The sequence below is a fragment of the Pelophylax lessonae genome (genome assembly GCF_965119305.1).
Source record: "Pelophylax lessonae genome assembly, chromosome: 1".
Lineage (NCBI taxonomy): Eukaryota > Metazoa > Chordata > Amphibia > Anura > Ranidae > Pelophylax > Pelophylax lessonae.
In genome coordinates, this window is record NC_138768.1 from 225035828 (window position 1) to 225048141 (window position 12314).

Below are 12314 nucleotides of genomic sequence, written 5' to 3' on the forward strand. Positions count from 1 at the left end.
ATGCAGTGGAAAAGCAAACCTATACCGTACTGTACCGAACCGTTCCGACCCTATACCATGCGGTACCAGCAGTGGAAAAGCACAAAAGCGTGCCGAACCGGTACGGTTCCATGCAGTGGAAAAGCGCCTTTAATGGCAGCAGTGCCAAGCAAGGGACCCCATATGTTCAGCGTGCAGAAGTAAAGCCACATGTGCAGCAACCATAAGATCATGGCCATCCCTGTATGTACCCTGGAATACTACAGTGATTTTCAGCATCCTCAGTGGTCCTCCAGATATCAGATGTAAATACTTACATTTAGCCAAGCTGGACCAATGTAAGTTTGCAAAAAAAAGGCCATTCCTGGAGTACTGCTTTAAGATTTGCTTACTTTGGATCCAGTGCTCCATCAAGACATATTAAGTCAACAATAAAAATGTGACATGATTTCTACCCCCTCTTTATTCTTTTTCCCTAAAAAAAAGTTATTTATCCTTCCTCCTAGCAATTACTCTTTTGTCTATACACTGCCTGTACTGTGGACCTTTTTTTTCACAGTCATAGTTTTGTTCTGTGACTGCAATGCTTGTGCACTGCTGTCTCCATGTATTCCTTTGGATGGGTCCTAATGGAGTACAGAGCAATTCCTAGAAATGTGTAGGGACCTCAATATGCATGCAGGAGGTACATGGCCAGTTCTATACTGTTGAATAAAAGGATGTTTGGTTTTCAGCATGGCTGCATAATGAAGATTTTAGAAGCATGGCTCCACTAGAGTCCAGCTCTAGGGAATTCACTATGTGCATGGGAGTTCAATAAAGTACAACTTCACTAAAAGTGAAATTGTCCTTTAAGACCGGTATGAAGCTTCTAGGAACACAGTTACAGTATGTTATTAAGACTTAGGTATTCTGGTTCTTTCCCTACTGTTTATGATCATCATAGCACATCCTGTTACTTCAGACATGCTAAATAGAGATCACTATGTGATGATATCACTCCTCTGAACTCTTGTGAGAAATCAGATCTAGAAATTCTTGAAGGACGCTAAGGGCAGGTCCTAGGGATATCATGGTCCTTAAGTTTGCTCTAGTAATATGCAAACTCCTGTAACCCCAACAGCACATTCCTATTTCTTGTAATAAAATATATCTATAATTTTGATAATAATTTTACTTTGCTATGACTGTAAGAGCACATAAAGTTGCTGGGCCTTGGGGCACACAGACAGCCTCTCAGTCTAATCCGTTATGGTTGGATTTGGAAATTATAACATGTGTGTGGTCTGTGGGGAAAGAATTAACTATTGACAATTATCACAATTCCACCAAAATGATACTGATGCCAAGGAAGTCTGCTTAACACATGGACCTGCAAAGATTAACATCCCAATTTTACCATGATGACACTTGGATATGACAAATAGATCTTACTCTTATCGTCTCATGTTTGTGGGTGATCTTAAAGTCCAACTCTAGGTTCCCCTCCCATTCTTTTACTTCACACTTTTTTGTTTTGTCTGGTCACCTTTTTGGTCTTCTTTCTCCTTTTCTTCTTCAGTGGACAGGTCCTGAATGCTGTAGAGAACAGTGACATGTAATAATAATGCAGCAATCTCCTGTGGTCTGGTCACCTATTGGGTCTTCTTCCTCCTCATCTTCCTCAGTGGACAGGTCCTGAATGCTGTAGAGAACAGTGACATGTAATAATATTGCAGCAATCTCCTGTGGTCTGGTCACCTATTGGGTCTTCTTCCTCCTCATCTTCCTCAGTGGACAGGTCCTGAATGCTGTAGAGAACACAGTGACATGTAATAATATTGCAGCAATCTCCTGTGGTCTGGTCACCTATTGGGTCTTTCTTCTTCAGTGGACAGGTCCCGAATGCTGTAGAGAACAGTGACATGTAATAATATTGCAGCATTCTCCTGTGAGCCCTCATTCTGGTTTGGTCGGGTCACCTATTGGGTCTTCTTCATCCTCATCTTCCTCAGTGGACGGGTCCTGAATGCTTCAGAGAACAGCGCCATGTAATGATCTTGCAGCATTCTCCTGTGAGCTCCGTTCTGGTTTGGTCTGGTCACCTATTGGGTCTTCTTCCTCCTCATCTTCCTCAGTGGACAGGTCCTGAATGCTGTAGAGAACAGTGACATGTAATAATATTGCAGCATTCTCCTGTGAGCCCCGTTCTGGTTTGGTCTGGTCACTTATTGGGTCTTCTTCCTCCTCATCTTCCTCAGTGGACAGGTCCTGAATGCTGCAGAGAACAGCGACATGTAATGACCTTGCAGCATTCTCCTGTGGGCCCTTGTTTTGGTTATATCTGGTCTTCTATTGGGTCTTCTTCCTCCTCATCTTCCTCAGTGGACAGGTCCTGAATGCTTCAGAGAACAGCGCCATGTAATGATCTTGCAGCATTCTCCTGTGAGCTCCGTTCTGCTTTGGTCTGGTCACCTATTGGGTCTTCTTCTTCCTCATCTTCCTCAGTGGACAGGTCCTGAATGCTTCAGAGAACAGCGCCATGTAATGATCTTGCAGCATTCTCCTGTGGGCCCTTGTTTTGGTTATGTCTGGTCTCCTATTGGGTCTTCTTCCTCCTCATCTTCCTCAGTGGACAGGTCCTGAATGCTGCAGAGAATAGTGACATGTAATAATATTGCAGCATTCTCCTGTGGGCCCTCGTTCTGGTTATGTCTGGTCACCTATTGGGTCTTCTTCCTCCTCATCTTCCTCAGTGGACAGGTCCTGAATGCTGCAGAGAACAGTGACATGTAATGACCTTGCAGCATTCTCCTGTGGGCCCTCGTTCTGGTTATGTCTGGTCTTCTATTGGGTCTTCTTCCTCCTCATCTTCCTCAGTGGACGGGTCCTGAATGCTGCAGAGAATAGTGACATGTAATAATATTGCAGCATTCTCCTGGTAGCCCGGGGCTTACAGGAAGTGGGCTTTAAGAGATATTAAACCCAAAAGCAAACATTTATTATATTGCAGCTTACTAGTTTTTAGATGTGGTGATTGCATTTGTGTTTTTTTTTTAGTCTTTCTTTTATTTTTACCTGTTGATCTGGCCAGTAAGTCTGTTGCTTTTCAACAAAGCAAGCTGTTCTGCAGATTTAGCAGTTAAAGGGTTAAGAAAACCATGTACCACTAACTAAAGAAAAAAAAAAAACTCTCTAGCAATACACACCATTATGAGCATGTGTAGCCCGTCCCCTGGCTTTGTAAATATCAGGTTATTTTTTGGAGACAGTGAAACAAGAGGAGGATCAGCGAGATCTGATCAAACAGCCTTTATACACAATGCAAGGGATTAACCCCTTAGGTTCCACAGTGAGTTTGCCAAGCATGCTTTATTGCATATACAGACTGATTTTACTGTTGTGAGCAGTGGCGGCCTGTGCATAGGGGGCGCCAGGGCGCCGCCCCCCCCCCTAAAAAAAGAAAAGAAAAAAAGAAAAAAAAAAAAAAAAAATTACAAAAAAATTGATAAAGTTTTCAAAAAAAAAAAAAATTGTGTTCGCCGGCCTATGTGGAGGCTGTGTGGGGGGGGTGGGGTTTACGACCCAGAAGAGGCGCCGATTGGCTGCCTTCTGGGGCGTAACCTGGGCGCAGGGTACAGCGCTAGGAAACCCCCACTTTCGGAATGTCCTGGCTGTGATTGGTCCAGTCTCCAGCCTGGACCAATCATCATCCAGGACATCCGATGCTGACCCGTGACCCCGCTGACGTCGCGTACGTCAGTCACGAGTCAGTGCGGTGGACGGACGGGCACAGCAGAGCGGAGCGGACTCAGCGGAGACTCGGAGAGCAGACCGGACACCGGAATCGGCTTCAGAGAGACGGACGACCCGACCAGGCAGTCACCTCACCAGGCCGCAGCCGCGCAGCGTCTCCAGAGGAGTGGAGGTCATCTGGACTGGAAGAGAAGACTCGATCACCACCGGTAAGTGAGCTGTGGCGCTCTGCAATCATTGGGGTACAATGCTGGCGCTCTGCAATCATTGGGGTACAATGCTGGCACTCTGCAATCATTGGGGGACAATGCTGGCACTCTGCAATCATTGGGGGACAAAGCTGTGGCACTCTGCAATCATTGGGGGACAATGCTGGCACTCTGCAATCATTGGGGGACAATGCTGGCACTCTGCAATCATTGGGGGACAAAGCTGTGGCACTCTGCAATAATTGGGGACAATGCTGGCACTCTGCAATCATTAGGGGACAAAGCTGTGGCACTCTGCAATAATTGGGGGACAATGCTGTGGTGCTCTGCAATCATTGGGGTACAATGCTGTGGCGCTCTGCAATCATTGGGGTACAATGCTGTGGCGCTCTGCAATAATTGGGGGACAATGCTGTGGGCACTCTGCAATCATTGGGGGACAATGCTGTGGCACTCTGCAATAATTGGGGGACAATGCTGTGGGCGCTCTGCAATAATTGGGGGACAATGCTGTGGCGCTCTGCAATCATTGGGGGACAATGCTGTGGCACTCTGCAATAATTGGGGGACAATGCTGGCACTCTGCAATCATTGGGGGACAAAGCTGTGGCGCTCTGCAATCATTGGGGGACAAAGCTGTGGCACTCTGCAATAATTGGGGGACAATGCTGGCACTCTGCAATCATTGGGGGACAAAGCTGTGGCGCTCTGCAATCATTGGGGTACAATGCTGTGGCGCTCTGCAATAATTGGGGGACAATGCTGTGGCGCTTTGCAATAACTGGGGGACAATGCTGTGGGCACTTTGCAATCATTGGGGGACAAAGCTGTGGCGCTCTGCAATCATTGGGGGACAAAGCTGTGGCACTCTGCAATAATTGGGGGACAATGCTGGCACTCTGCAATCATTGGGGGACAAAGCTGTGGCGCTCTGCAATAATTGGGGGACAATGCTGTGGCGCTTTGCAATAACTGGGGGACAATGCTGTGGGCACTTTGCAATCATTGGGGGACAATGCTGTGGCGCTCTGCAATAATTGGGGGACAATGCTGTGGGCACTCTGCAATAATTGGGGGACAATGTTGTGGCGCTCTGCAATCATTGGGGGACAATGCTGTGGCGCTCTGCAATCATTGGGGGAAAATGCTGTGGCGCTCTGCAATAATTGGGGGACAATGCTGTGGCACTCTGCAATAAATGGGGGACAATGCTGTGGGCACTCTGCAATCATTGGGGGACAATGCTGTGGCGCTCTGCAATCATTGGGGTACAATGCTGTGGCGCTCTGCAATAATTGGGGGACAATCCTGTGGCGCTCTGCAATCATTGGGGGACAATGCTGTGGCGCTCTGCAATCATTGGGGGACAATGCTGTGGCGCTCTGCAATCATTGGGGGACAATGCTGTGGCATTCTGCAATCATTGGGGGACAATGCTGTGGCACTCTGCAATCATTGGGGGACAATGCTGTGGCGCTCTGCAACCATTGGGGGACAATGCTGTGGCGCTCTGCAACCATTGGGGGACAATGCTGTGGCGCTCTGCAATCATTGGGGGACAATGCTGTGGCACTCTGCAGTGATTGGGGTACAATGCTGTGGCGCACTCTGCAATCATTGGGGACAATGCTGTGGCGCTCTGCAGTGATTGGGGACAATGCTGTGGCGCTCTGCAGTGATTGGGGACAATGCTGTGGCGCTCTGCAGTGATTGGGAACAATGCTGTGGCGCTCTGCATTGAAAGGGGCTTGCACGCTTAACTCTGCATTGATGGGGGCACGGAACAGTTGCATTGAAGGGGGCACGCACGCTGAACTCTGCATTGTGGGGGCACAGAACAGTGTTTATTGCATTGAAGGGGGCACAGCACAGTGTTTATTGCATTGAAGGGGGCACAGCACATTGTTCATTGCATTGAAGGGGGCACAGCACAGTTGCATTGAAGGGGGCACAGCACAGTTGCATTGAAGGGGGCATGCACGCTGAATTCTGCATTGTGGGGGCACAGCACAGTGTTCATTGCATTGAAGGGGGCACAGCACAGTGTTTATTGCATTGAAGGGGGCACAGCACAGTGTTTATTGCATTGAAGGGGGCACAGCACAGTTGCATTGAAGGGGGCATGCACGCTGAACTCTGCATTGTGGGGGCACAGCACAGTGTTTATTGCATTGAAGGGGGCACAGCACAGTGTTTATTGCATTGAAGGGGCATAGCACAGTGTTTATTGCATTGTGGGGGCACAGCACAGTGTTCATTGCATTGAAGGGGGCACAGCACAGTGTTTATTGCATTGAAGGGGGCACAGCACAGTGTTTATTGCATTGAAGGGGGCATAGCACAGTGTTCATTGCATTGAAGGGGGCACAGCACAGTGTTTATTGCATTGAAGGGGGCACAGCACAGTGTTGCATTGAAGGGGGCATATCACAGTGTTAATTGCATTGAAGGGGGCACAGAACAGTGTTTATTGCATTGAAGGGGGCACAGCACAGTGTTTATTGCATTGAAGGGGGCACAGCACAGTGTTTATTGCATTGAAGGGGGCATGCACGCTGAACTCTGCATTGTTGGGGCACAGCACAGTGTTCATTGCATTGAAGGGGGCACAGAACAGTGTTTATTGCATTGAAGGGGGCACAGAACAGTGTTTATTGCATTGAAGGGGGGCACAGCACAGTGTTTATTGCATTGAAGGGGGCACAGCACAGTGTTTATTGCATTGAAGGGGGCACAGCACAGTTGCATTGAAGGGGGCACACACGCTGAACTCTGCATTGTGGGGGCACAGCACAGTGTTCATTGCATTGAAGGGGGCACAGCACAGTGTTTATTGCATTGAAGGGGGCACAGCACATTGTTCATTGCATTGAAGGGGGCACAGCACAGTTGCATTGAAGGGGGCACAGCACATTGTTCATTGCATTGAAGGGGGCACAGCACAGTTGCATTGAAGGGGGCATGCACGCTAACTCTGCATTGTGGGGGCACAGCACAGTGTTCATTGCATTGAAGGGGGCACAGCACAGTGTTTATTGCATTGAAGGGGGCACAGCACAGTGTTTATTGCATTGAAGGGGGCACAGCACAGTGTTTATTGCATTGAAGGGGGCACAGCACATTGTTCATTGCATTGAAGGGGGCACAGCACATTGTTCATTGCATTGAAGGGGGCACAGCACAGTTGCATTGAAGGGGGCATGCACGCTGAACTCTGCATTGGGGGGGCACAGCACAGTGTTTATTGCATTGAAGGGGGCATAGCACAGTGTTCATTGCATTGAAGGGGGCACAGCACAATGTTCATTGCATTGAAGGGGGCACGCACGCTGAACTCTGCATTGAAGGGGGCATGTACACTGGTCTCTGCATTGAAAGGGGGCATGTACACTGGTCTCTGCATTGAAAGGGGGCATGTACGCTGGTCACTGCATTGAAAGGGGGCATATACCATCTCCTGTACCATGACCCGTGACATGCCTATACCATATCTGTGCCATGCCTATACCATCTCCTGTACCATCACTTGTGCCATGCATGTACCATCACCTATGCCATGCCTATACCATCACCTGTGCCATGTCTATACCATGACTTCAAAGTCACGCAATTTTTTACTGCGTTTTTTGATGCGAAGCAATACCTATTACATTTTTCTTTTTGCGCCCCCCCCAAAAATTTTGAGCACCAGCCGCCACTGGTTGTGGGTTTAGTAACTCTTTAATAATGCTGGGTGTAATTCAGCCTTCAAGAGGCCCAGCGCTGGATTGCAGAGGGATCATTTTGCGGTAACGCACACAATCGCGTCACCCTATACGCCAATGCGTCAGAGGGACACAAATCTCAATGAAGCACATGTAGGAAGATGTCTTCACCCTTGCAATCCACGGAATACTTCCTCCAGCCCCATAATGGTAGCTCCGTACCTGGGTACAGACCTGGGGCTGGGATATAAACAAAGCAGGAGTCATAATCCACTAATTGTGGTTGCAGTAGTCTGCAGGCTTAAAAAGTGTAATAAATGTACATTTCTTTTTCTTATTAATGTGGGTGCATTGATTACATTTTTGCAAAAGTTGGGCTATGCTTTTAAAGTAGAATAGTGAATTCTATGTTAACCATCTGCTCTGCAACACTGATCTTGTCTCGTTTGTGACAGTCTCACTTAAAGGCTCAATCTTCACCAATGTGCTATACTGTGGGTTCTTCCACGTGGGAACTGCATTAAATGTTGCTACCCAGAGTTTCCTTTAGACCAGTGTCACAAGATTTTCCACAGAAACATATCTGAGATTTTATCTAAGTCACTATCAGTTATGTACACAATGCTGATCAGTTCATCAGCTTGCCTCACTTTATTTATAATCACAATTATAACAATCTCTGGCTCATGGATACAGAAATTTTTTAGTAAAGATACATCCTTCCTATGTAAAGCATTACACATTAAAGTGGTTGTAAACCGCTGCACTTTTTCTTTTTCCTTACCTGTAAGGCGAAGGCATAATGTGCATCGCATACTAGCACATTATGTTAAACGTACCTGAAAACGAAGCATTCGAGCGATGCAATGCCATCGCTGAAGGCAGCGTCCATCTCTACCTGGTCTTCATTCCAGGTTCGGGGCTCCGGCTCTGTGACTGGCCAAAGCCGCGATGACGTCACACTGCTCTGAAGAAAGGGCACAGGCGGCCGTTCCTTCAGAGCACATGCGCCAGTGACGTGACTGGCTGCTAGCTCAGTAAATATCTTCTAAACAGTGCATGTTTAGGAGATATTTACAACACTTTTAGGTAAGCCATAATATAGGCTTACCTATAGGTAAAATGCAAAGATGGAAGTTTACTTCCTTTTAAATGAAGGTTCTATAGAAGTTATTAACTGTACTAATATTAATAGCAAAAATAGTGTACCAGAAGTTTTTGTTAACATGATCAACAATATTTATCTTGGCTTGTATGCAAACTTTTGTTACAATACGTATTATTGTAATCAAACTATAGAGACCTATAGCATTTGTAACTATGGGGATCAACAGGGGAATTACCTGAACCAAGCTGGAGCAACAGTGGATGAGACTTCACTTATGAAATCCCATCATTTCTGTACTAAAAAGTATGTGGTTTCCCCTAGGGTGGGATTTTTTAGGCACAGCAAAAGAAATTGTTGGCAAAAAAATATTAATAAGATTTATGAATTTTATTAGCATACAAAATATATGATGAACATTAAAAACATAGGCAAGCATGAAATATACACATAGTGTCAGAACCAACCACCCAATCCAAAGTCGATGCCCGACGCGTTTCGAAGTCACTGCCTCTTCATCAGGGGGGACTTTGGATGGTTTTCTGTTGATATTAGATATAAATATACATGTGATGATAGAACTTCACATTTAGTTTTCATATACTTATAATGAACAATGATTATACAATATATCATGAATCAAGAAACGTTTGACTCACATGGTTGACTGCACATGGATAATGGATGCTTTCTCAAGTAAAAACAGGATAAATTGGATCCTGACCGGTGCTGTGAGGCCATAAAATAAAAACCCAAACAGGTAAGTGTTGCCAAGATGGTTAATGGGTGATGTGTTTCCTAAATTCGGAACAGCTGGAGTCCAATTGGCTGAACAGCTAGCCGAGATAGAACCATGCAATGCTGGAGTAAAAGAAAAAAAGGAACGAAAAAACTAGAAGCATGCTTTCTTCTGACAGAAAAAATGCAATCCATAAGCCTTAAAAGGATGCAATTGGCTCATTTAATAATGCCCTTCATATTCTAGGCATTGTGGACAATTATGTAAGGGCAAATTGGGGCTAAATAGCTGCAAGGCTAGAAAAATCTAGTTCTAGGTGTTTTCAAAAAATTCTTAATAAAGAAATGTTGCTTCTGGATAGAATTTAATTCAAACAGCAGAGAGTATTTCCTGAATTGAAAGAGTCCTACTCAATGGTAGGCAGCCAGATAATAGTTTGAAAAAAGATATGGGATGGATCATCTATTGGGACCAAAACCCCAGTGCTACATTGTGTCCAAAATAAATGACAAGGAACTGCAGAAATTATGCAGAGATGCTTACCTGATACCAGCATGGACAACAGCAAAAATAGGAAGTGTGTGGATCACCAGGCTCCTGATGGCAGGCTGTGCAATTGGCCGCCAGTGGGGGCCTGGTTAAATAGTACCTGTACATATGCGGTAAATTGCATGGATTATTTGCGGCTAGCGTCCGCCGTGTGCTCCCTGGATTGCAGGTGCCGGGCGCGCCCTCATTAGAAATATACGCGGAAGTGCGTGACGTCATGAAAGCGCGACAGGCCACCTCCGTTCCACCGGTGTAACGTTAGAAAACCATACCCCGTGAAGAAACCATACCGTCGTCACTTCCTGTCAGAAACTACTGAGCAGCGCAGCAGTGCGCATGCTCAGAGCCCCGGATACCTAATTAACAATCAAAGAATGTGACAAGTGCGCATGCTCGGAGGGCATGAAATAATCACGGGACTGTGTGTAATTTAATGCTTGCGGCGGGTATATTAAAACAGTTCGGCTGCAACATCAAAGATCTCCTCTCCTATCGCTGTCACTTCCCTCATCTCCGGTAATAAATATAAAAGCGGCGGCGGGTGTATGAGAGGTAAATGACGGCGAGCGCGGCTCCGTGATCCGCTTTTATATTTATTACCGGAGATGAGGGAAGTGACAAGGGAAGGAGCGGAGATGAATTATGTTGCAGAGGAGCAGTTTTAATCGAACCGCCGCAAATGGAAGTACCGTGAGAAATCCATACCCTCCGTAGCTGCACCGGAAGTGACGAGGGTATGGTTTTCTCACGGGTATGGTTTTTTCACGGAACACCTGCACGGAGGGTGTGCTCCGTCCACGACACACGCAGGCGGAGCAGCATTAGAAGCGAGGTGAACAGCTCTAGAGGAGGTGCCAGCAGGAAAAAACCCCGGCAACATGCAAGGCGCTGTGCCTAAAAAAATCCCACCCTAGGGGAAACCACATATTTAGGGATGTGGCACATTTTTTAGAAAGCCTCGCCAAGAGCACACATTGATCATTTCTGTACTAGACCCAATGATGTTAGGGCTTCTGTCAAAGGGCTTTTGCTTGTGTTAAAACGACTGTTCAAAAGTGTACAGAATGCAAAAGCAGCTTAAAGCGGAGTTCCACCTAAAAATGGAACTTCCGCTCATTTGCTTTCCCCCCCCTCGGGTGCCACATTTGGAACCTTTCAGGGGGGAGGGGGGGGACTGGAACCTGTGGTACCTTCCGCAGCGATATCCCTCGAAAGTTTGCCCCCTTCCTCCTTCCCCCACCGCCGAGCCAATTCGAATGCACAGCGCGCTTCGCGCATGCGCAGAAGGGACCCACCCGTTCACTGCCGGGTTCCCTTACTGGCAATGGCGGTGGCAGCACCCGACAGCTGATGGAAACATCAGCTGCGGTGCCGACATTGCTGCACTCCAGGACAGGTAAGTGTCATATTAAAAGTCAGCAGCTACAGTATGTGTAATGTTCCCATTAACATAGCATACCTTAGAAAATATTAAAAAATTGATGCTGACCTTTCATGTGCTTTTTCATTTTCTTTAGCTTCCACCTTTTATGTAATGTTAATGTGGAAGTAAACCCTCATATCCTTTGCAGCCAAGGAAGCTGTCATCTTGGCCTCTGTTTGATCTGCAACTGCCACGATGCTGTACACATGATCTGTTATAACACCAGACAACCAACACACATTGGATGGATTGACAGTTTGCTTGAGAGCAAAACGAATGTGACAGCTAGCATTTCCGGCATGTTTTTTTAAACAATTAAATCAATGGGTTTACCTCCGCTTTTAAAAAGTTAGTTTATTTCAGTAATTTAATTCAAAAAGTGAAACTCATATATTTTATATAGATGCATTACACGCAGAGTAATATATTTCGGGCATTACTTTCTTTTAATTTTGATGATTATGGCTTACAGCTAGCGAAAACCCAACATTCAGTATCTCAGAAAATTTGAATATTTCAAATGACCAATAAAAAAAAGGATTTTTAATACAGAAATGTTGGCTTACTAAAAATGATGTCCATATACAGTATAGTATGCACTCAATACTTGGTCAGGGCTCCTTTCGCATGAATTACTGCATCAATGCAGCATGGCATTGAGGCGATCAGCCTGTGGCTCTCCTGAGGTGGTATGGAAGGCCAGGTTTATTTGATAGCGTCTTTCAGCTCATCTGCTTTGTTGAGTCTGGTGTCTCTCATCTTGACAATACCCCACAGATTCTAAATGGGATTCTCAATGGGTTTTAGGCCAGGCGGGTTTGCTTGCCAATCAAGCACAGTGATACCATAATCATCAAACCAGGTATTGGCA